Source organism: Trachypithecus francoisi, unplaced genomic scaffold, assembly GCF_009764315.1.
Source record: "Trachypithecus francoisi isolate TF-2019V2 unplaced genomic scaffold, Tfra_2.0 Lachesis_group18, whole genome shotgun sequence".
Classification (NCBI taxonomy): Eukaryota; Metazoa; Chordata; class Mammalia; order Primates; family Cercopithecidae; genus Trachypithecus; species Trachypithecus francoisi.
The window spans coordinates 69109680-69136675 of record NW_022681463.1 but is presented as its reverse complement, the minus strand read 5'-3'; the positions used below and the strand labels follow the sequence as shown (position 1 = coordinate 69136675).

The following is a 26996-nucleotide window of genomic DNA, read 5'->3' as shown; positions in this document are numbered from 1 at the left end:
ATTGTATTCTTGAAAAATTGCTAAGGGAATAGATTTTCAATGTTCTTGCCACAAAAAAAAAACCTGATAAGCGAGGCAATGCATAATGCCATTTAGCCTGATTTAGCCATTTCACAATGTATATATATTTCAAAACATGTTTCACACCATAGATACATACTATTGTGACATAAATATACATATTTATGTCAATTAAATCAGTGTCAATTAAAAAATTTGTGTCAATTAAAAAAAAAATACAGGCCAGGCATGGTGGCTCACGCCTGTAATCCCAGCACTTTGGGAGCCCGAGGCAGGCAGATCGTGAGGTCAGGAGTTCGAGACCAGCCTGGCCAACATGGTGAAACCCCATCTCTACTAAAAATACAAAAATTAGGTGGGCGTGGTGGCGGGTGCCTGTAATTCCAGCTACTCAGGAGGCTGAAGCAGGAAAATCACTTGGACCTGGGATGCAGAGTTTGCAGTGAGCCGAGATCACGCCATTGCACTCCAGCCTGGGCAATAGAGTAGTGAGACTCCATCTCAAAAAAAAAAAAAAAAAAAAAGACTAGCGCAACACCCTTTAAAAGGCCTTCCTGGACTCCCTCTACGTCTCCCTCATTGCATTCTCTACACAGTGGGATCATTTTAAAAGACGAATCTAATTATGTCTCAAATGCACACACCTTTACGACCCTTCACTGACCTCCCAGTGCTTATGAGGCAAAGATTAAACTTCTTTACGGCTTCTTCTCCTTTCAGGGCTTTTAAATACTGGTGTACCCTCCCCCACTGCCCTATCCTTTGTCTTCACTCATCACTCCACCTCCTCTGACCTAACCAACTCCTACTCTCACCTCAGATCTCACCTAAAAGCCCACTTTGTCAGGGAGGCTTTCCAAAGCAGTCCGGAACTCCCCATTCCACATGAGTGAAGCCCCGGTACAGCTCCTTCATGGTGCTTTGCATAGGGATCATTCCAATTCACTGCGGGAGAAGTGGGGAGGGATGGCCTCCTACACTCCACCAGGGCAGTGGCTGCTGTTCACTGCACCTAGCACTACATCTGACACCTGGAAGACCCTTATTAAAACATTTGTTGGGCAAGTGAATAAACATTACTGATAATAAAATAAATGGACCTTAGAACAAACATACTAATTTGGCCTGCAAAACTGGCAAAAAAAAAAAAAATGAAAAAGAAGGCCACTGTCCACTTGTCATTAGCAGGTTTACAGCACCCTTCTACGTTTTTCATATCTTTTAATTGAGATGAATTTTGCATAATATAAAATTACCATTGGAAAGTAGACAATTAAGTGACATTTAGTACATTCACAATGATGAGCAACCATCAGCCACCACCTCTATCTAGTTCCAAATATTTCCATCACGCCGAAAGGAAACCTAGTACTCATTAAGCAGTTGCTCTCTGATATGGTTTGGATCTATGTCTCCGCCCAAATCTATGTTCAATCATAATCTCCAGTGCTGAGAGTGGGACCTGGTGGAAGGTAATTGAATCATGGTGGTGCTTTCTCAGGAATGGTTTAGCACCATCCACTTGGTGCTGTTCTCGTCACAGTGAGTGAGTTCTTGCAGGCTCTGGTTGTTAAAAGTGTGTAGCACCTCTCCGCGCTCTCTCTAGCTCTTACTCCTGCCATGTAAGACACCTGCTCCCCCTTTGCCTTCCACGGGGAATAACAGCTCCCTGAGGCCTCCCCAGAAACAGATGCTGCCATGCTTCCTGTACAGCTTACAGAACCCTGAGCCAATTAAACCTCTTTTCTTTATAAATTCCCTTGTCTCAGGAATTTCTTTTACTTATTTATTTATTGAAACAAGGTCTCACCCTGTTGCTCAGGCTGGAGTGCAGCAGTGCAATCATGGCTCATAGCAACCTCTGCCTCTGGGCTCAGGCGATTCTCCCACCTCAGTCTCCAGAGTAGCTGGGACTACAGGTGCACACCACCATGTCTAGCTAATTTTTGTATTTTTTTTTGTAGAAATGGGGTTTCGCCATGTTGCCCACACTGGTCTCAAACTCCTGTACTCAAGCGGTCTGCCTGCCTCGGCCTCCTAAAGTGCTAGGATTACAGGCTTGAGCCACCAAGCCTGGCCTAGGAATTTCTTTGTAGCAATGTGAGAATGAACTAACACACTCCCCAATCTCCCCCATCCCCAGCCTCTGGCAACCACCAATCTTTTTTCTGTCTCTGGATTTACCTGTTTTTGGCCTTTTATATAAGTGGAATCATACAATATGTAGTATTTCGAGTCTGGCTTCTTTCACTTAGCATAATGTGTTCAAGGGGGTTCATCTAAATTGTAGCATGGATCAGAACTTCATTCCTTATTACGATAGAATAATATTCTAATGTATGTATATACCACAATTTGTATATCCATTAATCTGCTGATGAACATTTGGGTTATTGTGCCTTTTGGCTATTGTGAACAGTGCTGCTATGATCTCTTACCTTTTTGATGGGCGTGTAAACTGGTAGTAGACAAACTGATTACCATGCTTGCTGGACTCTCATCCAGGTATCTGGCAGGGTTGCTCCATAATGGCGCATTGACTGGGACTGATCCTCCAGTGCCTGTGCCATCAGTGGTTACATATTTTGAATAATTATGAAAGATTACCATAAATTCAACAAAGAGGGGGACATATTCTGCTCCCCTTAACCCCACAAAGGACTGAGACAGAGGTAGGTAATTTACCAAGGACAGCCAAATGTAATCTGTGAGAGTGATCAATGAGGTAGCCAGAAGGAAAATTCAGCCTAAATAGGCATGATGACTGTTAGCTAAGCCAGTCCGACTTCTTATATGGGGAAAATGAACTCAAAATATGGACAGGAATTGAAGAGTTGGTAATGGGAGCAGAAGATGAAAAAGGCCGGCTGTGAATGGCTGATTTCTGGAGCAGAGCTTCCTGCGCTGTGACTACCGATGGGGGACAAGGTAGCTGGTCCCCAGAGCTCCCCTGTATCCTGAACGACCTTCAGTTGCACCCCGTGTGGCTCAGTGAGTTCTTATTTGTTCTTTGCGGTTACTATGAGGCCTGGTTTCACGGCTTAGATTCCTGCCCTAAATATTTCTACAATTGTCATTCCTACAAACCTCCCAATGACTGAGGTAACCTGAGTGATTCTTTGCATCCAAAGGAGCTTAAGGAAAACACCTTTGAAAAGAAATTAAGTTATAGATATCAAGAGCTTTATAATCATTCACAGTCTTTGATCCAATAATTCCTCTCCAGAGCTCCAGTCTAAGACAATGATCCTAGAGTCAGAAAAACCACATGCACAAGGAAGTTAATCTCAATTTTAGTTTAGTGCAAGAAATTGGAAACATGTCCAAATGTCGTCAAATGATTAAAAAAAGGAAAAAATTAAATTGCCTAAATTAGATTAAAAACTTATTTATTAAGGATTATGCGTATGAATAGTTTTATATTCATAGTGAAGTATTGTTCTATAATGATTTTTATTTTAAAAAGGTAGGAAATATATATTTATATGGAAAATATTAACAGAAAGATAAAACAAAATATGAATAATGATTATCATTGGGTGATATTTTTGCGCTGTTATTTAAAATATTTTTATGAAACATGCATGTGTTGTTTTTACAATAAGAAAATGCTTTTTTAGGCCGGGGATGGTGGCTCAAGCCTGTAATCCTAGCACTTTGGGAGGCTGAGGCAGGCAGATCACCTGAGATGAGGAGTTCGAGACCAGCCTGAGCAACATGGAGAAACCATGTCTCTACTGAACGTACAAAATTAGCTGGGCATGGTGGCGCATGCCTGTAACGCTACTTACTTGGGAGGCTGAGGCAGGAGAATCGCTTGAACCCAGGAGGCGGAGGTTGCGGTGAGCCAGATCACACCACTGCATTCTAGCCTGGGAGACAAGAGTGAAACTCCGCCTCAAAAAAAAAAAAATTTTTTTTTTTAAAAAGCAGGGTATAGCACGGCTTTTAGGCAGAAACAAATCATCCTAACTGATATTTACTTCTTAGAAAAGAGGGAGGGACAAAAGCTTCAGTACTAGTAGAAAACTAAAAGAAAAAGATCACAGAGACACGGCAAATTCAACCTCCACTGAATTCCTGAAGGAGCCAGATGGTATTCTCGTTTTCCAGAAGGCACAGGATACACCTTTTGAGGGAAGATCAAAGAAGGGTTTGCTGTAGCTGCGAACACTATGCCAAATCTAAGTCCATAGTGACCACCTAGACACAAAGCTTATTAGGAAAAGCTCATGCCATTCCAGATGACAGTTCCAAGTGGACAGACTTGTAATTTTTCCGTGTGGATCAGAAACATATACCCACCATACAGCATTGCAGTGAAACTCCAAGAATGGCAGCAGGAAGGAGGTAGAGCAGTTAATAATTAAACACTTATTTATTGAATGTTTACTATGTTTGGGCACTATTATGAGCCACAGGGATAAAAATTCCTGCCCTCATGGTGCACACATGCTACAGTGTAGGGTTGCAAGGTAAGGAGAAGGGGAGGCAATACATCAAAAGTAGCAGCAAATATAGCCTATTAGACACATATGGAGAAAAATAAAACAGTGGAAGGAGTTCAGGAGAGTCTGTTGTCAGGTTCTTGGAGTTTAAAGAGGTGATGAGGTAAGGTGGTGCAAGGATATTTGAGTGAAGATGTGAAGGTAAGAAATTGAGTTCAAGAAAAACATTCTAGACAAAGGGACACCGGGCACAGTGGCTCACACCTGTAATCCCAGCACTTTGGGAGGCCGAGATGGGAGGATCATCCAAGGTCAGAAGTTCGAGACCAGCCTGACTAACATGGAGAAACCCTGTCTCTACTGAAAATACAAAATTAGCAGGGGCCTATAATCCCAGCTACTTGGGAGGCTGAGGCAGGAGAATCGCTTGAACCCGGGAGGCAGAGGTTGCAGTGACCTGAGATCACGCCACTGCACTCCAGCCTGGGCAACAAGAGCGAAACCCCATCTCAAAAAAAAAAAAAAGAAAAACCACACAAAGAGAGTAGTAAATACAAAGACCCTGGAGCAGGATTGTATCTGGCCTGTTCAAGGAATGCAAGGTCAGTGTGGCTGGGAGCAGAGTAAGCAAGGCGGGGGCGGCGAGTGGTGGGAAGAGAACGAGTGGAGGAGGGTCAGGTCACATATAGCCTTGAAGGCCACTGTAAGGAGAAAGAAGGAGACCAATGCATCCACAGATGCTGACTGATAAAGATGCAGGTGGCAAAGATCAGTCCAAGGCCCCTACCCCAGGTCACTAGGAGATGGTTATGTCATTTGCTGAGACAGCACACAAAGAGAAAGGTCAGATTTGTGTCTGGGAGGGCATGGGAAGAAAAGAAAGGAAGAAATCATAAATTTGTTTGGAAAGTTGTTTTTGTTTTTTTCGGGGTTTTTTTGGAGGGCCAGTGGGGCCCAGAAGTTGGAACTGGTACCTCAGGAAGCTGGTTGGGATAGAGATGCGGTTGGTGAATTAACAACAGAGTGCTCAAATTAGGAAAGTGAATGAGTAAATGACCAGTAGGACATACTAATAAACAGTTGTTGAATCAACCTTGTTAAACTGTTCAGGAATGTATTTTATTATGTTATTTTGCCAGAAGAGGAACAGAGATAAGTGACCTCAGATACTGAGGTTATTGTAAAGCTGCACAGGAAGCTAGAATACATTGTCACAGAGCAATCAGGACTCATGGAGCCTGAAAGGTCACTGAGGTGCAGTTACTGGGACCAGCCTACGTGTTCACGTGCCCATCACAGGAGTCCTTCTAGTCACAGAGCCACTCTGTCTCTGCTTCTATTGCTCTTGATAGGGTATTTCTTTTTCTCCGTCAATCTCAATCTTAATCTCTGTCCATATTCCTCAAAGTGATCACCTATGAGACAGAACATTTGATCAGAACCCTTTAACATTTTTTAGGCTGGGCACAGTGGCTCACACCTATAATCCCAGCACTTTGGGAGGCCGAGGTGGGTGGATGACCTGAGGTCAGGAGTTTGAGACCAGCCTGGACAACATGATGAAACTGTCTCTACTAAAAACACAAAAAAATTAGTCAGGCGTGGTTGTGGGTGCCTATAATCCCAGCTACTAGGAGGCTGAGGCAGGAGAATCGCGTGAACCCTGGAGGTAGAGGTTAAAAAGTTAGTGGCTGTGGTGGTGCACACCTGTAGTCCTAGCTACTTGGGAGGCTGAAGTGGGAGGATTGCTTGAGCCCAGAAATTCAAGCCTTCAGTGAGCCGTGATTGTACCACTGCACTCCAGCCTGAGCAACAGAGCAAGATTTTGTCTTTAAAAAAAAAAAAAAATCATGTAGATGATGTTTAAATAATGGGTTGATGAGATTACCAAGTAAAGACTGTAGAAAGGAGAAGACCTGGAATCAACTAACATTTAAAAGTCAGACATAGAGGCTGGGTGTGGTGGCTCTCACCTGTAATCCCAACACTTGGGGAGGCTGAGGTGGGCAGATCACCTGAAGTCAGGTGGGCAGATCACCTAAAGTCAGGAGTTCAAGACCAGCCTGGCCAACATGGTGAAACCCCATCTCTACTAAACATACAAAAATTAGCCAGGCACGGTGGTGTGCGCCTATAATCCTAGCTACTCAGGAGGCTGGGGCAGGAGAATCACTTGAACCCGGGAGGCAGAGGTTGTAGTGAGCTGAGATTGCGCCACTGCACTCCAGCCTGGGCAACAAAACGAGACCGTCTCAAAAAAAAAAAAAAAAAAAGTCAGACATAGAAAGTAGGATCAGCAAAGAAGACCACAAAGAAAGAGTGAAATAGGTGGAAAACCAGGAGAAACCAGGAGAACATGGTGTCAACAGAGTCCAAGATTATTTCTGGAAGGGGAATGGAGTGCACTACGCCAAATGCTACTCACAGTGAAATAAGATGGGGACTGAGAAATGACCATTAGATTTGCCACAATGGAGGATACTTTGATAAGAGCCATTTATTAGAGTGATGAAGACAAGCCCAACTGGAGTACATTGAAGGGAACTGGAGGTGAGAAAGTAGAGAGAACAAACACAGATGTCTCTTTTGAGATGTTTTACTATGAAGAAAAGCAGAGAGGAGATACAGGGTTAAGGAAGTTTCAAAAGGGATGAACAATATTAAGGCATGTTTGTAAACTGTGGGAAATGATTCCATAAAGAGAGACTAACAGTGCAGTAAAAAATAATTGCAGGCATAAAGTCCTTGAGAAGGAAGACAAAATAGAATCCAGAGAACTCCAGAGAAGTTTTCTCCAGCTGATTTTTTAACCTATGGGAGGGCAGTTTTAGGAAAACAGAGGAGGCCAAATCCAAACTGGGTAAGTTTAAGGAATGAAATATGGAACTAAAAATAACTCAACTAAAATGACATTAGTGGTTCTCTCTGGGTAATACAGGATTTGGGATTTTTTTTTTTTCTGTGCTTCTTTATACATTTCTGTGACTTTCAAATTTCCCGGAAGGAATTCTCACCACTATCATAAATAGAAAAAAGTGCAAAATGTTTAAGAAAAGTGGAGTCAGTAAGCGTACTGAATTGCATCTGTCTTGGAAGTAGGCCCACCCCTGAGAATACAGGAAGTACAAGAGTATCTAGACACAGAAGTGACCTTGGCAGAAAGGCCGTGTTGTTCATGATGGAACTGTTTCTCCTTTTCAAATCTCCAGTCCCATATCTGCTGGGTACTACTAATTCAATGTACTCCAGATACAGGAGGAAGTCCAGTCTAACAGGCAAAACACAATAGCTAAAAAGGGTGGCTGCAGTCATTGCAGTTGTTCAGTATTGTGGTTGCCTCAGGCGAGGCTTGCAAGTCTAGGCAGATGGACACTTCACACTACAGAAATGTCTACATGCAGGCAGCCATGCTACTGGAGTCCAAGACTGAGACTGGTGGGGTCGAGGGTGGCCTTGTAAGAACAAAACTAAGCCCCATGGCCGGGTGCAGTGGCTTATTATGCCTGTAATCCCAGCACTTTGGGAGGCTGAGGCGGGTGGATCACCTGAGGTCAGGAGTTCGAGACCAGCCTGGCCAACATGGCGAAACCCCGTCTCTACTAAAAATACAAAAATTAGCCGGGTGTGGTGGTGGGTGCCTGTAATCCCAGCTACTTGGGAGGCTGAGGCTGGAAAACTGCATGAACCCGGGAGGCAGAGGTTGCAGTGAGTTGAGATCATGCCATTGCACTCTAGCCTGGGCAACAAGAGTAAAACTGGGTCTCAAAAAAAAAAAACCAAAAAACAACAAACAAACAACAAACAGCAACAACAAAAAAACACACAAAAAAACAAACAACAAAATTAAGCCCCAGCAGGCCCACCGTAGTGCTCCATTTAACAGAGGCCTCACATTCCTAAGGGACCTCCGAGCTGGTTATTTCCAGGTGAGGCCTCACATATTTACAGTGATGCACTAAAAGGACTGAAAAGGTGACTCTCACCATACAGCTTTGAACATGCTTCCCATTACCAGACCATTCATCTGTCATGCATTATAAATTAAGGTATTTATAACCCACAATTATTTTATGAGCAGCACAATTACATTGCATATTTTTCTTTGATTTAAAAGCCCCAAGGTTTTAAATAGAGACATTTAAAATGTACCACAATTAAAACTAGCCCTGTAATAGTATTTCTTTATTTTTTGCAGTTAATAGACTTAATTTTTTTAGAATAGTTTTATATTTACAGAAAAATTGAAGCTGGGCGAGGTGGCTAATGCCTGTAATCCCGGCACTTTGGGAGGCCAAGGAGGACAGATCACCTGAGGTCAGGAGTTTGAGACCAGCCTGACTAACATGGTGAAACCCTGTCTCTACTAAAAATACAAAAAATTAGCTGGGTGTGGTGGTGTGTGCCTGTAATCCCAGTTACTAGAGAGGCTGAGGCAGGAGAATAGCTTGAACCCAGGAGGCAGAGGTTGCAGTGAGCTGAGATTGCACCATGGTTTCAGTGAGCCGCAATTGCACCACTGCACTCTAGCCTGGGTGACAGTGGGAGACGAAAGGAAAGGAAAGGAAGAAAGAAAGAAAGAAAGAAAGAGAGAGAGAGAGAGAAAGAGAGAGAGAGAGAGAGAGAGAGAGAGAGAGAGAGAGAGAGAGAGAGGGAGGGAGTAAGGAAGGAAGGAAAGAAGGATTGAGCAGATAGTACAGAGTTCCGATGTTCTCCCCCCACCTCCAACCTGCTCCCAGCAGTTTCCCCTATTATTCATATTTTGTGTTAGTGTGATTTATTGTTACAATTGATGAAAACCAATGTTGGTACATGATTGGTACCAGTTATTGGACTTTACCAACTGAAGTCCATAGTTTACATTCGGGTTCACTCTTGGCATTGTACAATTCTCTAGGTTTTGGCAGAAGTATAAGGTCGTGTATTCACCATCAGGGTGTCATACAGAGTAGTTTTGCTGCTCTAAAAATCCCCTGTGGGTCATCTGTTCACTCTTCCCCCTCTTCACTCCCCTTGGCAACAATTGATCTTTTTACTGTCTCTATGGTTTTGTCTTTTCCAGTACATCATATAGTTGGAATCATGCAGTATACGGTCTTCTCAGATTGGCTTCTTTCATTTAGAAATACTCATTTAAGTTTCTTTTTGTGGCTAGTTCTTTTCTTTTTATCACTGATTACTATAACATTGTCTGGATATACTACAGTTTGTGTATCCACTCATCCATTGAAAGACATCTGGTTGCTTCTAATTTTTGCACAGGTTTTTGTGTGGCCACAAATTTTCAGTTCAATTAGGTACATACCAAGGAGCATGACTGGTAGATCACATGGTAAGACTATGTTTATCTTTGTAAGAAACCATCAAACTGTCTTCCAAAGTGGCTGTGCCATTTTGCACTCCCACCAGCAGTGAATGAGAGTTCCACATCCTTGTCAGCACCTGATGTTGTTAGTGTTCTGGATTTTGGCCATTCTAATAGGTATGCAATGGTAACCCATTGTTTTAATTTGCAATTTTCTAATGCTATATAATGTGGAGCATGTTTTTATATGAATATTTGTCATCTGTATATCTTCTTTCAGGAGATGTCTGTTCAGATCTTTGTCCACTTTTTAACGGGATTTTTAAAAAATTTTTGTTTTTTGAGAAGAATTCTCACTCTTGTCCCCTAGGCTGGAGTGCAATGGCGCGATCTTGATTTGCTGTAACCAAGGTGTAATCTTGGCTTACTGCAACCTCCGCCTCCTGTGTTCAAGAGATTCTCCTGTCTCAGCTTCCTGAGTAGCTGGGGATTACAGGTGACTGCTACGATGCCTGGCTAATTTTTGTATTTTTAGTAGAGACAGGGTTTCACCATGTTGGCCAGGCTGGTCTCAAACTCCCGACCTTGTGATCCACCCGCCTCGGCCTCCCAAAGTGCTGGGATTACAGGCATGAGCCACTGCGCCCGGCCTGTTTTCCTATTGTTGAGTTTTAAAAATTGTTTGTATGTTTTGGACACAAGTCCTTTATCAGATATGTATTTTGCAGATATTTTCTCTTGGTCTATATCTTGTCTTTTCATTTACTTAACATTTATTTAATATACTAAGAGCCTATAAAACATTGCAAGGGGCTCAGGCTTCCTTGACCTCTGAGAAAGTAGAGATGAGATAGGTGATGCAAATAAGAATTTCTGGACTTTTTTGGCAGTGAAACGTAGCAGCTCCTAGCCACTCAGACCACTAGTCCTTGGGGAGTAAGGAAGAAGAGAGAAATAGTCGTATCACCCTACTATATGCCAAGCACAAAGCATTTTACATACATTGTTCCATAGCTACCTTAAGAAGTAATTCTTGCCGGGCACAGTGGCTCATGCCTGTAATTCCAGCACTTTGGGAGGCCAAGGTGGGAGGATCACGAGGTCAGGAGTTAGAGACCAGCTTGGCCAATATGGTGAAACCCCGTCTGTACTAAAAATACAAAATTTAGCTAGGTATGGTGGTGTGCACCTGTAGTCCCAGCTACTCAGGAGGCTGAGGCAGGAGAATCGCTAGAACCCAGGAGGCGGAGCTTGCAGTGAGCTGAGATCATGCCACTGCACTCCAGCGAGATTCCATCTCAAAAAAAGAAGTAAATCATATCATTTAGATAGGAAGAAACCCATCAAAGCTGTTAAGTATCAAACAAGTGAAACTATCCATGGTCTCATATCTATGATGTGGCAGAACTGGGACTCAACTCCGTAACGAACACCACCGGGCCAGATACAAGGCTACCCTGTCTCAAGGCAGGTTCCACAGGGAATGGAGAAAAGCACAGTCCACTGCATGCACAGGGTGCTGGAGTGTGGCTCCTTCTGTGCCAGGGCTGAGATCTCAGGGGCTCTGCTCGTGGGTGGAAGAACTGCTCCCATTAAGATGGATCTGGAAGGTCTCTTTGGTTTCAAACAAATCTCAATAAACAGTAGGGATATAGGGAATGGAGTCTAATCTTTGAGGGACAAGAAATAGGCAAAAATTAAGCAGGGTATTAATGCTTTAAACAAGCAGGCTGAGAAGGCTATGACAGAGCTAGGGAAATGGAGCAAAAATGAAGCAAGCTCAGTCACACCGCCACACTAGCAACGTGGTGGGATGTTGAGAGAACCTACCCCTAAGGGGGTGAGAAAGGCTGGGCCTACCACAGGATCCCCAGCTACAGAGAGCAAGGTCCACTCCCGCACTGCTGATTGGTGGGTCTGAGTCTGCCTTGTCAAGCTGAAGGTCTGCACATGGTTAAGGTTTCCTGTTAAACATCCTCAGAGCCTACCATGGAAGGGAACAGTAAAAAAGCTTCAAGGAAAGCAGAGACCACAAACAGAGGCTCAAGCCATAAGTCAGGACTTCGGGGGGAAAAAGCGAAGAACCGAATGATCAGAAGTGAGCACCAAACTCAGCACTATTTGATGCCTGTTCTCTGTGCTGAGCTAGGAAATGCTGAAACTCCCCTGACTTTAAGACCCATCCCAGGCCGGGCGCGGTGGCTCAAGCCTGTAATCCCAGCACTTTGGGAGGCCGAGACGGGCGGATCACGAGGTCAGGAAATCGAGACCATCCTGGCTAACACGGTGAAACCCCGTCTCTACTAAAAAATACAAAAAACTAGCCGGGCGAGGTGGCAGGCGCCTGTAGTCCCAACTACTCGGGAGGCTGAGGCAGGAGAATGGCGGGAACCCGGGAGGCGGAGCTTGCAGTGAGCTGAGATCCGGCCACTGCACTCCAGCCCGGGCAACAGAGCGAGACCCCGTCTCAAAAAAAAAAAAAAAAAAAAGACCCATCCCAGAGGTGAGCTTGGGGCTTAGCTTAAAGGCGGGGCCTGGTGGGCCTAGTGATAGAAACAAGGCTGTAGTAAATGAAGAGCACACCTGTGCCAGGCTGGCAGCTGGGTCTCTAAGGGGAAGAAGACTTGGTCAACAGACTCTGCGGACCAGATAAATTCTGTAAACCGAAATTCCAAACCCGTTTAAGATTCAGGTGCACTGTATTTAATGCAATAGAAATGTTCCTGAAAAGCAATATATAACTCGAATTTTTGTAAATTGATACTTTGAGTGACCCAGGGGAATTTGCTGCGTAAAGGAAATTATTATTTTTGTAAATCTGTTTTCAACTCAATTGGATTTTCTTAAATGGAGCATTCTTTTAATCTGATTTTCTTCTATCAGAGACTGAGACATATATCTCTGATATGTCAAAAAAATAAAAAAAGGAATATAGCTGGGCATGGTGGTACATGCCTGTAGTCCTAGCCACTCAGGAGCTGAGGTGGGAAGACTGCTTGAGCACAGGAGTTTGAGGCTGCAATGAGCTATGATCACAGCACTGTACTCCAGTCTGGATGTCAGAGCAAGATCCTGTCTCTGAAAAAAAATAATTAAAAGTAATAGATGCTACTAGTACATCTTGATTTTAGCAAGGTTTAAATTGTATTCCTTACAATATATTCATTAAATCAAAAAATGTGGTCTAGGCCAGGCGTGGTGGCTCACACCTGTAATCCCAGTACTTTGGGAGGCTGAGGTGGGTGGATCATGAGGTCAGGAGTTCAAGACCAGCCTGGCCAGCATGGTGAAACCCCATCTCTAATAAAAATACAAAAAATTAGCCGGGCATGGTGGTGTGTGCCTATAATCCCAGCTACTTGAGAGGCTGAGGCAAGAGAATCGCTTGAACCCGGGAGGCAGAGGTTGCAGTAAGCCGAGATTGTGCCACTGCACTCCAGCCTGGTTGACAGAGCAAGACTCTGTCTCAAATAAAAATAAACAAATAAATAAAGTAAAATAAAAAATGTGATCTAAACCAGTGGTTCTTACATCTGACTGTACACAGAATTAAACTGGACATTTTAAAAAATACTCCTGGGCCCCACCACCTCAGCTTCTGATTTACTGGGAAACATGGAAAGGTACCAAGGGCTCCCCAACAGGAGCCTATGACTTAGAAGCCTTTGTGCAGCCGTAGACATTGACAGCAAAATGAGGTTAACCCAGAGATGATCTCACTGCCACCATCCCAGGTCCTCCCTTCCCCAGTACCCATGGAAAAAGAGTTCCAGCTTACACTGAGCACAATGATCCCACGATGATGGGGGGCCGCTGGCCACATAAGTTGGGGGTTCTCTAAAGCCAAGAAGTGGCAACCACTCTCCAGACTGATGTGAGACCAGATCCTGGTTACGGCAGCTCCCTTGGCTTCAGAACCAGGCCTTCAGGTACAAGGCAGGGTGTGTCACTCTCCCCAGGTGCCTGTGACCTTCATGGAGAATTCTAGCAACACGATTTTATATCCACTTGTATCATACCTAAAAATTATTAGAAGAAAACTGAATACAGTCTTGTGATAAACAGAATAATACCCATCCCCTCCCCCGACCAGTGACATTCACGTCCTACTCCTTGACACTGTGAATATGTTAGGTCACACAGTAAAAACAGATAGTTGCTAATCTACTGATTTAACTGACTGACAAATGGGAAGATTATCCTGGTTTTTCTGAGGGGGATCGAAGTAATCACAAGGATCCTTAAAAGCTGAATAGGGAGGCAACAGAGAGATCAAGAGAGATAGCAGCATGAGAAGGACTCAGCTCCACATTGCCAGGAAATGGGGCCACAAGCCAAGGGATGTGGACAGCCTTTAGAAGTTGGAAAAGGTTGGCTGGGTGTGGTGGCTCATGCCTGTAATCCCTGCGCTTTGGGAGGCTGAGGAGGGTGGATCACAAGGTCAGGTCGAGACCAGTCTTCCAATAGAGTTATGTTGTAACCCCGTTTCTATTAAAAATACAAAAAATTATCTGGGTGTGGTGGCAGGCACCTGTAATCCCAGCTACTAGGGAGGCTGAGGCAGGAGAATCTCTTGAACCTGGGAGGCAGAGATTGCAGTGAGCAGAGACCATGCCACTGCACTCCAGCCGGGGCAACAGAGCAATACTCCATCTCAAAAATAAAAAATAAAAAAAAAGAAGTTGGAAAAGGTGGCCTGGCCCAGTGGCTCATGTCTGTAATCCCAGCACTTTGGGAGGCCGAGGTAGGTGGATCACCTGAGGTCAGGAGTTCAAGACCACCCTGGTCAACATGGTGAAACCCTGTCTCTACTAAAAAAATATTAAAAATTAGCCAGGCATGGTGGTGGGCTCCTGTAATCCCAGTTACCCAGGAAGCTGAGTCAGGGAGAATTGCTTGAACCTGGGAGGCAGAGGTTGCAGTGAGCCGAGATCGTGCCACTGTACTCCAGCCTGGGTGACAGAGCGAGACTCTTGTCTCAAAAAAAAAAAAAATGTTGAAAAAGGCAGGAGACAGATTACTCTACTCTAAAGCTACCAAAGAGGCATACATTGCTGCTGACACCTTGATTTTAGCCTAGTGAGACTTCTGACCTCCAGAACTGCAAGATAATAAATTTGCATTGGTTTAAACCATTAAATTTCAAGTAATTTTTTTTTTACAGCAGAAACAGGAAACTAAAACTCATGACCAAGTTCTCAAATTTTTTTCATTAGAATGCAAGAAAAGGAAAGTAGAACTTAAAAGTCTGGCAGATTCTCTGTTTTGTTGCAAGGCCCTGCAAGTCACCCCAATATTTTACTTTTCTTCTCTTCAATAGACAAAGAAAATTGTATATTTAAGGTGACCAGGCTTATTTATCAGACCAAGTTTTTAGCACAGTATGATAGGATTGTGGTAAGATCCAGGATCCATATTTTAAAAGTCTCCCTAGGCATCTCTAATATGCAGCCAGGTTTGCAAACCACTGGGCTACAATTTAAATTCTAACCAACATAATTACGAGGTGGTTGCATTCCTAGAGAAGGAGTACCGGTGGGTTATCATTAATCTGGGAGGACAGAACACAGGTGATGAAGATTCTCATTCCGTGACCTGCAGAATGGAATAGCCAGCATGTGAATTTAATGCAAATGTGGCACCAAATGGAAAACAGGCGGAGGAGGGCATTTTAATTTATTAATGAGGGTTGTTAGGATGGAGGGTTTATTGATTCTGAGGGCAGGTGACAGCAGGCTGAGGAGGTGCCAGAGGAGTTGCTGGGAGTTGAGTGCAGTTCAGAGAAGGCAAATGCAGAATAATATACCATCTGTAACAGGGAAGGACACAGCACAATAACCGGCAGGGCTGGGGAAGACCTTGCAAAATTAGCAAAGTGTCTGGAGACAAGGTCAGTGGCAGAATAGAGCGGGTGTTAGGGGGTGTGAGGGGATGCAGGAGGGCCACTTGGCCTGGGCCTCTCATTCACATATGTCCTAAAATTTAGACTCCTGACATCTCTCAATATCTGATAAGGTGTTTGTTAATATAAAAACGTGCAAAGCATGCCAGTTTAATAATTTCATTTTTGCAACGTTTCCTTTGTTAATGTACGGGGAGCCTGAAAACATGAGGCTAGTGGCCTAGCTGTCTCAACTTCAAAAGTCCATGGTGGCCCACAAGATCCATTCAGCCCTGCAGTTTATGAAGCAATCCTAAGTGGACCCCCATAGGATATTTTTGGAAGGACACACCAAGAATAATGAGGGTCTGTAGTGATCTGGGCTAGGAGAGTTGGAATCCAGACAAGAAAAGAGATTTGCTTTTTTTTTTCCTAACTACAATTTTAATAGATCTTTTTTTGTCTTCCTCTTTTCCTCCCAGAGTTATACCTGCACTTCATCCAAAATGTTAAACAAGTCATTATAAAAAAAGAAAACAGCAGTCCCTTAGTCTCTCCTCCCCATTTTCTACACTTTAACCTTTTAGATAATTCTTTCAGTATTTACTTCCAGGTCTCTACATTAACATGCTTGAAATGCTGTTCCTTGATTTTTCAACTATAGCCATTATCTGATTTTTCCTCTGGGTAGAAGATTAGGATTTGGTGTCTTTCCTCCTGCTGTCCTAGTGGGATACACTCATCCTTCCCCATCTCCCACCCTTCCAACAGAGTCATGTTGTAATGCTGGTAATGTGAATGTTCAATGTGTATATCAGAGCAATAGTCACAGCTAAGCCATACAGCAAACTATGACCACTTTCTCTTTTCTGAACACTTTTTTTTTTTTTGAGACAGGGTCTTGCTCTGTCACCCAGCCCAGATAATTGTTTGTATTTTTTTTTTTTGGAGACGGGATTTCACCTTGTTGCCCAGGCTGTTCTTGCACTCCAGGTCTCAAGTGATCCACCCACCTCTGCCTCCCAAAATGCTGGGATTATAGGCATGAACTACTGTGCCCAGACTCCTGCACACATTTTTTTGTTGCTCCTGGAGCTAATAACTGTTTTGGTTTTTGTTTGCTTCATTTTCTATGTACAGTATTTATATTTGCTATTGGTCGATGTCTGCTGTCAAGGCATTCAGAATTTTCTAATACTTTCCCCAGTCTCCTAAAAAAAAATCTCTCCCATAGCCTTGTAGTATATGCTCTAACCTGCATGTGAGACATAGCTCTCATCTTGGAATCTCCCTTCACCAGCATCCCAGAGATTCTCTTGCCTCATTCCTGTTTGAACTTTGGAGTCCTCTTTCTTAGTTTATTATTTTGACATGTGTTTGGGGACATCCTAAGGCAGGGGCGTGGAATATAAATTCTCAAGAACGTGGATGTCAGAAAATGTTTATTTTTACTCTACTCTCACACTTGATGGATTATTTGGGCCAAGTATAGAATTCTAGAGTGGAAACCATTTTTCTTGAGAATTTTGAAAGCCATTCCCATCTGGCCTTCAGGGTTGCCATTGAGAAGTCTGATGCCATTCTGATTTGTCATCCTTTAGGTAGGACTTGTTTGCTCCTCCTCTTTGGAAGCCTGTAGCATCTGTTCTTTGTCCTCACTGTTTTGAGATATCACACTGGTGTGCCTTAGTGTAGGTCTGTTCTCTTTGTGCTGGCATTTGGTGGCCCTTTCATTCCAAAAATGCATGCTTGTTAGTTGTGGGAAATTATTTCTTTAATGACTTTTACTCCTCTGGTTTTTCTGGTTACTCTTTTTGGAAATCCTATTTGCAATATTAAACCTTCTGTTCTGATTTTTCCTTCTTTTTTTCTTTCTTCTTTCTTTTTTTTTTTGAGACAGTCTCGCTCTGTTGCCCAGGCTGGAGTGCAGTGGTGCGATCTCGACTCACTGCAACGTCTGCCTCCCAGGTTCAAGCAACTCTCGTGCCTCAGCCTCCCAAGTAGCTAGAATTACAGGTGCCCACCACCAAGCCCAGCTATATTGTCCTGATTTTCTTCTATTTCATTTGTCCATTTTTTTCTCTTTTGGTCTAATTTCAGAGAGATTTTCTTTTCTTTATTTCCTAACTCTTACTGAATTTTTAATTTTGTTATCATATTTCTAATTTCCAAGAGGTCTTATGTGTTCCCTGAATGCTCCTTTTACTAACGTTATATTCCTTTTTGGTGGTTATATATCTTACCTCTGAGGATATTAATTAGAGGATATTTGACATTTTCTTCAATCTGTACAGTCTCTCTTTCTCTGAAGTTGCTTTTTCCTATTCATCTTGGTCTCTGTTTTTCATGTGAGAGGTTTTCCTCAGTGTCTGTTAAATCTTGATTATCTGTTAATATTTAAGAACGGAGCTAAACAGCTGAGTAGAGATTTTGAACCAATAGGACCTTGTTGGCCGGAGGCTTCACAACATGTTCTGGATGGGTTATTTGGCTGCAGGACCCACACAGTAGTGCCTTTAAATTTTCACTCTTGGGGACGTCAAATTCCCCTTAGAAGACTCTTCCGGGTTCATGCTCGAAGGATATAATTCTGGCCACCAGTATCATGGGATCTCAGTGTCTGTCCACTTAATTTCTCAATTTCCAGCATAGCACCCAGCCCTCAACTCTGCCCAGTGTCCTCCTATGTGAGGACCTTCTGTCATTGACTCTGTGGTGGGGACAGGCTACTGACCTGGTTGTGCAGAGAGGGGAGGGACCTGAGAGTCAAACTGCTTCCTAAACAGACTTTAAACCACTCCTGGTTTTAGGATGCCCCACATCACTTCCAGGAACCTGGCGCTGCCAATTCCTGAGCCTTTGTGGGATTCTGGTTGGTTTCTCAAATTTCCTCACTACTGACTTAGGATTCAGTTTTCCTAGGTCTATTGTATTGTTGGCCACACTTCTTACTTTCTAGCTTTCAAAATATTGTTGCTATGGGGAGTTGAAAAAAAATGTTGTTGCTATCATTTCTTCCCTTGTTATCAGAAGGAAGAAAAAGGAGATTGTGTGTGTATGTGTTCTGTTCTCCATCTGCACCTGGAAGTTGGGAGATTTACTTATCACTCTTTAATTTTTTTCTGTTGTTTTATTGTTTAATCAATGTTTTGGTTACAAACTATTAATTATCACAAAATGTTTTACTTTTTTTTTTGAGATGGAGTCTCTCTGTTTGTTACCCAGCCTGGAGTGCAATGGCACAATCTCAGCTCACTACAACCTCCACCTGCCGGGTTCAAGCGATTCTCCTGCTTCAGCCTCCTGAGTAGCTGGGATTACAGGTGTGTGCCACCACTCCCAGCTAATATTTGTATTTTTAGTAGAGATGGGGTTTCATTATGTTGGTCAGGCTGGTCTCGAACTCCTGACCTTGTGATCTGCCCACCTCAGCCTCCCAAAGTGCTGGGATTACAGGAGTGAGCCATGGCACCCGGCAGGAATTGTTTTGCTTTTTAAGATAATCTTGTTCATTTTTTTCAAAGCAGCTATGAGAGTATAGCGTGTAAGAACTGCAAAATAATGATCAGCCTTTAAGGCTTTGAGTGGTTCCCAAGTGCTGAGCTCTGTCATATCTGCATGTGTATTTACAAAAGAGACAGCTGTGACCAACATGGAGAAGGTAAAGTACCCACAAACGATGACACAAGACCAATAAAAAATAACACACCTATAAGCAGGAAATGAAGTAGGTCACAATGAGTCATCATCTGTTGTGGGAAATTTCTTAGGTTATTGTTACCTCAGCCCAGAGAAGAGTTTTCAATTCAACTGGACACGAGTTATCCCACTCATAATGAATCTTCTGAAGCCATTAGTTGTTTCCTAATTTTTTGATTGTACATTTCAGCATACCCTCAAATATGTAAATGTATTTATTTGCAGGTTATACATGTCATATCAATATCAGTACAATGCTAACATACAATTAAGTAGAGATCTTTTAAAGGATGAGATAGAAAATAAAATTAGAAGTTCTAATATTTTCTCTCAGTACCTCAGTGGATCATCTTACACACCATGGAATTTTCCACCATGATGAATACCCAAACACTTAGAAAAGGTTTTTGAAAGATTCCTACTCAGACCCTACCTAGGCATTCTGAATCAGAACTTCTGAGGGTAAGGTCCTAGTGAGACAGCCACATGTCTAGGCAGGTAAAAAGGGGTCCCTGGAGAATCTCTGACCCTCCCCACAAGTGTTTACATCAGATGTTTTTGTGCGGATGAAGGAACCTGCCCAGGGCCTTGTCTGAGCATGCCCGCATGAGCACTGGGGGAGCAGGGTGGAGCCACAGACTCGGAGAGGAGCCGTGGGATTAAGTCTGTAAAGTGGGGAGCCTGTTTTCGCTTTGCTGAGGTTTTTTTTCATTATTCCCTTTTCACCCAGTAAAATCCTGCTCTGTTCACCCTTCAATGTGTCCACGTGCCTAATTTTCTTGGTCATGAGACAAGAACCTGGTTTTAGCTGAACCAGGAGCAAAATTCTGAAACACTAGCAAAGACATTTTGAAAAAGTTTCCCCGCTGATTCCCACGTGCACCTTTGGTTTAAAAATACAATTCTAAAGATATAAGAATTAGAACCCCTAAAGGCCAGGTGAGGTGGCTCATGCCTGTGTCTCATGTGTCTGTGTGAAGAGACCCCCAAACAGGCTTTGTGTGAGCAACAAGGCTGTTTATTTCACCTGGGTGCAGGGGGGCTGAGTCCGAAAAGAAAGTCAGCAAAGGCTGGTGGATTATCATTAGTTCTCACAGGTTTTGGGATAGGTGGTGGAGTTAGGAGTTATGTTTTGTGGGCAGGGGGTGGATCTCACAAAGTACATTCTCAAGGGTGGGGAGAATTACAAAGAACCTTCTTAAGGGTGGGGGAGATTACAAAGTACATTGATCAGTTGGGGTGGGGCAGAAACAAATCACAATGGTGGAATGTCATCAGTTCAGGCTATTTTCACTTTTGTGGATCTTCAGTTGCTTCAGGCTATCTGGATGTATAAATGCAGGTCAGTGGGGATATGATGGCTTAGCTTGGGCTCAGAGGCCTCACATTCCTGTCTTCTTATATTAATAAGAAAAATAACATAAAATAGTGTTGAAGTGTTGGGGCAGGGAAAAATTTTTGGGGTGGTATGGAGAGATAATGGGCAATGTTTCTCAGGGCTGCTTTGAGCGGGATTAGGGGCAGTGTGGGAACCTAGAGTGGGAGAGATTAAGGTAAAGGAAGATTTTGTGGTAAGGGGTGATATTATGGGATTGTTAGAAGGAGCATTTGTCATATAGAATTATTGGTGATGGCCTGGATGCGGTTTTGTATGAATTGAGAAAAGAATGGAATAAGACAAGGAGAAAAACAGGTATTAAAGGACTAAGAATTGGGAGGACCAAGGACGTCCAATTAGAGAGTGCCCAAGGGGGTTCAGCATAATTACTTGCTTGGTTGGCACAAGTTTAGGCTCTATCCTTGAGTTTTTTTATGTTGTCATATACCATGCCAGATTGATTTAGGTAAAAACAGCACTCTTCATTTAAAAATACACAGTCCTCTTTTTTTAGCAGTGAATAAGTCGAGGCCTCGATGATTTTGGAGGAAAGAGAAATGCAAAGCCAGCAATTGTTTGTTAAAGAAGGATTAGAAACGGCTAGGAGAGAGCGACTGAGACTGATAGTGTGATGGAGATGGCTTGGGAGAGGTAGAGGGTGGCATAAGAACGGGAATGAGAATAAGAATAAGTATAAAAGTAAAGAATAGGACTTCATCAGCGTGAAAGTATTGGAGGGTACCTTGCCACTGAAGATCTTCCTTCCACTTTAAGAGAGACTTAAGGGTGGTGATTTGAGGTAAAAACAGAAGCCACTAAATACCAAGAGCCTGAGAAACTGCTTGGGTGATTTGACTAATAAAGGCTGGTCCGTTATTGCACTGTATAGAGGTGGGAAGGCTAAACTGAGAAATTATGTCTGACAGAAAGGGAAGAAATGACCGCGGTGGCCTTCTCAGACCCTGTGGAAAAGGCCTCTACCCATCTAGTGAAAGTGTCTACCCAGACCAAGAGGTATTTTAGTTTCCTGACTCGGGGCACGTGAGTTAAGTCAATTTGCCAGTCCTGGGCGGGGGCAAATCCTGGAGCTTGATGTTTAGGGAAGGGAGGGGGCCTGAACAATCCCTGAGGGGTAGTAGAACAGCAGATGGAACACTGAGAAGTGATTTCCTTAAGGATAGCTTTCCATGATGGAAAGGAAATGAGAAGTTCTAAGAAGTGGGCTAGCGGCTTGTAACCTACATGGAAGAGGTTATGAAATGACAACAGAATAGAATGGGCCTGTGAGGCTGGAAGGAGATATTTTCCTTGGTCCAAGAACCATTTGCCTTGTGTGGGAAGAGATTGGCAGGTGGAAGTTTCAGTGGGGGAGTAGGTGGGAGTGACCAGATGAGAAGGAGAAAAACCACCGTGAGGGATAGAAGTTGGAACGTTAGCTGCTTTTTTAGCTACCTTATCAGCATAAGCGTTGTCCTGAGCAGTGGGATATGTTGCCTTTTGATGGCCCTTGCAGAGTATGACTTCAGCCTCCTTTGGAAGTAAAGCAGCCTTGAGAAGAGTTTTTATTAAAGAGGTATTAATGATGGAGGACCCTCGTGTAGTGAGGAAACCTTTCAGCCCATAAAACAGCATGGTGGTGAAGGATATGGGGTCAATATAAATATTGACACATAGTCCCTTTGCAAGAGTGAGGGCCCAAGTTAAGGCAATGAGTTCGGCTTGCTGAGAGGTAGTGGAGGGGGGCAGGCTTAATGATAGATGTGGAAGATACTGTAGCATAACCTGCCTTTGCTGGTGTGCGGTGATTAGGCCTGGTGGAACTGCCATCGATAAACCAAGTGTGATTAGGGTGAGGAACACGAAAGAAGGAAATACGGGAAAATGGAGTGAATGCCAGGTGGATCAGAGAGATACAGTCATGGGAGTGGGGGCCAGCCTAAAACAGTAAGGTCAAGTTGTTTGGACAGAAAGGCTACAGGGCGTGGTCCTGGCTCTTGTGTAAGATATTTGACTGCACAGCCCTGTACTTTGGCTGTGTGTAATGAAAAGGGTTGGGATGAGTTAGGGAGAGCCAGCGAGGGGCAGCTTCTAGGGCTGTTTTTAAGGAACAGAACAAGGAGTGGTGAGTGGTGAAAGGATTTAGGATCTATGGGGTCAGCTAGGTTTGCTTTTGTGAGTTTACATAATAGTTTAGTCAGGATGGTAAAAATGGGTATCCAAAGGTGGAAGTACCTAACCATGCCTAGGAAGGAAAGGAATTGTTGTTTTGTAGAAGGAGTTCGGGTTTGGGAGATTAGCCAGACATAATCAGCAGGGAGAGCATGTGTGTTTTTATGAAGAATTATATCGAGATAGGTAATGGATGAGGAAGAAATTTGGGCTTGACTGAAGTAATGGGGAATGTCCGTGAAGCCTTGCAGCCGTATAACCCAGGTAATTTGCTGAGCCTGTTGGGTGTCAGGGTCAGTCCAAGTGAAAGCAAAGAGAGGCTGGGATGAAGGGTGCAAGGAATAGTAAAGAAAGCGTGTTTGAGATCCAGAACAGAATAATGGGTTATGGAGGGGTTGTAGAGAGAGGTATTGAGGATAGGAGAGTATATGGGTTTGGCACTACAGGGTGGATAGGCAAGACAATTTGGTTGATAAAGCGCAGATCCTGAACTAACCTGTAAGGCTTGTCCGGTTTTTGGACAGGTAAAATGGGGGAATTGTAAGGAGCGTTTATAGGCTGTAAAAGGCCATGCTGTAACAGGCAAGTGATGACAGGCTTTAATCCTTTTAAAGCGTGCTGTGTGATGGGATATTGGCATTGAGCAGGGTAAGACTGATTAGGTTTTAATGGGATGGTGAGGGTTGCATGATCGGCCGCTAAGGATGGAGTAGAGGTATCCCACACTTGCGGTTTAAGGTGGGGAGATACAAGGAGAGAATGTGAAGGAGGCTTTGAACTGGGCAAAAGGCGGCACTGAGGTGTAGATGTAGCCCAGGAATAGTAAGGAAAGCAGATAATTTAGTTAAAATGTCTTGACCTAATAAGGGAGCTGGGCAGGTGGGGATAACTAAAAAGGAGTGCATTAAAGAATGTTGTCCAAGTTGGCACCAGAGTTGGGGAGTTTTAAGGGGTTTTGAAGCTTGGTCGTCAGTAACCACAACCGTTATGGGGGCAAGGGAAACAGGCCCTTGAAAAGAAGGTAATGTGGAGTGGGTAGCCTCTGTATTGATTAAGAAGGGGACGGACTTACCCTCCACTGTAAGAGTCACCCAAAATGTCTCTGATGGTCCTGTAGGCTTCTGAGGCGATCGGGCAGTGTCAGTCTTCAGCCGCTAAGCTGAGAAGATCTGGGAAGGAGTCAGTCAGAGAGCCTTGGGCCAGAGTTCCAGGAGGTCTGGGCGTGGCTGCCAGGTGAGTTGGACAGTCCAATTTCCAGTGGGGTCCCGCACAGACGGGACATGGCTGAGGAAGAATCCTGGGCTGCAGGCATTCCTTAGCCCAGTGGCCAGATTTCTGGCACTTGTAGCAAGCTCCTGCGGGAGGAGATTCCGGAGGAACTCCTGGCAGCTGCAGTTCAGGCATTTGGAGTTGTGTGCTGGAGATGTCGCTGGGGTTTGTGTCACAGTGGAGGCAAGGAATTGCAACTCAGAAATACATTGCTACTTGGCTGCCTCTACTTTCTTACTGTACACCTTGAAGGCGAGGTTAATTAAGTCATGTTGTGGATTTGAGGGCCGGATTCTAATTTTTGGAGCTTTTTCTAATGTCGGGAGTGGGTTGGATAATAAAATGCATACTGAGAATAAGATGGCCTTTTGACGTTTTAGGGTCTAGGGTGGTAAAGCGTCTCAGGGTTGCTGCCAAATAAGCCATGAACTGGGCTGGGTTTTTCATATTTGATGAGAAAGAGCCTAAATGCTAACTGATTTGGGAGAAGTTGGATAAAGAAAAAGGAGCATTAACCTTGACTATGCCTTTAGCTCCAGCCACCTTTTTAGGAGGAAATTGCTGGGCAGGTGGGGGAGGGCTAGTTGCAGAACGAAACTGTAAGCTGGACTGGGTGTGAGGAGGGGAGGTGATAGAAGGATTATAGGGTGGGGGAGCAGAGGCTGAGGAAAAATTGGGACCTGGCCTGACCTGGTGAGGAGCAGCCTGGGAAGAAGGGGAGCGGTCAGATGAGTCTGTAGAAAAGAAAAATTCAGAGGACTCAGAGCTTGAGGTGGAGACTCAAGGAACAGACAGGAGAGAAAGAAGAAAGATTTGGGAAGAGTCTCATTGGGAGCAGAGACTAGGGAGGGACCAAGGTGTAAAAGAATGCCCGGACGTCAGGCACTTCAGACCATTTGCCCATATTTCGACAAAAATTATCTAGATCTTGTAGGAGAGACAAATCACAAGTGCCATTCTCTGGCCACCTGGAACTACTGTCGAGTTTGTACTGGGGCCAAGCGGTACCGCAGAAGAAAATAAGATGCTTAGATTTGAGGTCAGGCGAGAGTTGAAGATTTTTAAGATCTTGAGAACACAGGCTAAGGGAGAAGAAGGAGGAATAGAGGGTGGAAGGTTGCCCATAGTGAAGGAGGCAAGCTTAAAGACAAGGGTAGTGACACGGAGAAGGGGGTTGGGGAGCAGTCCCGGGCCGCAACGTGGGTGAGCAGCCAAAGCAGGCGTCCCCGCAATTGACTTGCCACCAAGGGAACCTGGATGAATGATCAAGGCAGGCGTCCCCGCGGAGATGAGACACCAATGGAACACGGGTGAATAGTCAGAGAGGCGTCCCCGCAACGATTAAACACCAAGGGAAGGCTGCCTTCCCGAGTCCGTGACCGGCGCCGGAGTTTTGGGTCCCCAGATAAAATGTGTCTCCTTTGTCTCTACCAGAAAATGAAAGGAATTGAAATTAAGAGAAGGGAGAGATTGAAGGGTGGCGCCAAGACTGAAAGGAGAAAGAGGTTGGGGGATAGTGAGAGAGGTTGGAGAAAAGAGTAAAAAGAGACTGCTTACCCGAATTAAAATCGGTGAGATGTTCCTTGGGCTGGTTGGTCTGAGGACCCGAGGTCGTAGGTGGATCTCTTCATCGAGTGAGAGTGAGGACAGGGTCTCCCGAAGGAGTCCCACTGACCAGGGTTTTCGGCACCAAATGTCCCACATGTCCGTGTGAACAGACCCCTAAACAGGCTTTGTGTGAGCAACAAGGCTGTTTATTTCACCTGGGTGCAGGAGGGCTGAGTCTGAAAAGAGAGTCAGCAAAGGGTGGTGGATTATCATTAGTTCTCACAGGTTTTGGGATAGGTGGTGGAGTTAGGAGCAATGTTTTGTGGGCAGGGGGTGGATCTCACAAAGCACATTCTCAAGGGTGGGGAGAATTACAAAGAACCTTCTTAAGAGTGGGGGAGATTACAAAGTACATTGATCAGTTGGGGTGGGGCAGAAACAAATCACAATGGTGGAAAGTCATCAGTTCAGGCTATTTTCACTTCTTTTGTGGATCTTCAGTTGCTTCAGGCCATCTGGATGTAAACGTGCAGGTCACTGGAGATATGATGGCTCAGCTGGGGCTCAGAGGCCTGACAACCTGTAATCCCAGCACTTTGGGAGGCCAAGGTGGGCGGATCATGAGGTCAGGAGTTCGAGACCATTCTGACCAACATGGTGAAACTCTGTCTTTATTAAAATACAAAAATTAGACAGATATGGTGGTGCACGCCTGTAATCCCAGCTACTCGGGAGGCTGAGGCAGGGGAATTGCTTGAATCCAGGAGGCGGAGGTTACAGTGAGCCAAGATCACGCCATTGCACTCCAGCCTGGGTGACAAAGCCAGACTCCATCTCAAAAAAAAAAATTAGAATCCCTAAAACACTGAACATTGTAGTCAAATGGCTACTGAATGCAAAGATCAGGCAATTAACACTGGGAAATGTATAGTTCAATAGACTATCTGGATCATCATGTGCCTCAAAAAACACTGTCCTCCTCCCAACTCCATATTTTTCTTCCTCTGTCTCTGTCCTTTCCTTTATATTTTATTAATTTATTATTATTATTTTTTTGAGATGGGGATCTCTCTAAGTTGCCCAGTCTGCTCTCAAATGATCCTCCTGCCTCGGCTTCCCAAGGTGCTGGGATCACAAGTATAAGCCAACGTGCCTGGCCTCCCCTCGATTTTAATATAGCTTGAACTTTACTATTACATGCATAGACATTCATTATAGAAAATATAGATAAGCAAAAAAGAAGAAAATAAAAATGAATTCACACATCTACCATTCCAAAAT

The 26996-nt window shown here is 44.0% G+C and overlaps 1 long non-coding RNA gene across 2 annotated transcripts; it reads right to left on the bottom strand.

The window, feature by feature from the left end:
- Positions 1 to 5400: 5400 nt before the first annotated feature.
- On the bottom strand, positions 5401 to 26000 carry LOC117063265. 2 transcript variants are annotated; one of them, XR_004428843.1, is made up of 4 exons: positions 25725 to 26000; positions 23971 to 24067; positions 13550 to 13790; positions 5401 to 5884 (listed from the first exon to the last, which is right to left on the bottom strand). It is a non-coding gene; the product is annotated as an uncharacterized LOC117063265 (long non-coding RNA). The 2 variants fall into 2 exon arrangements; XR_004428842.1 differs by lacking the exon at positions 25725 to 26000 and having other exon boundaries at positions 23971 to 25686.
- Positions 26001 to 26996: the final 996 nt, after the last annotated feature.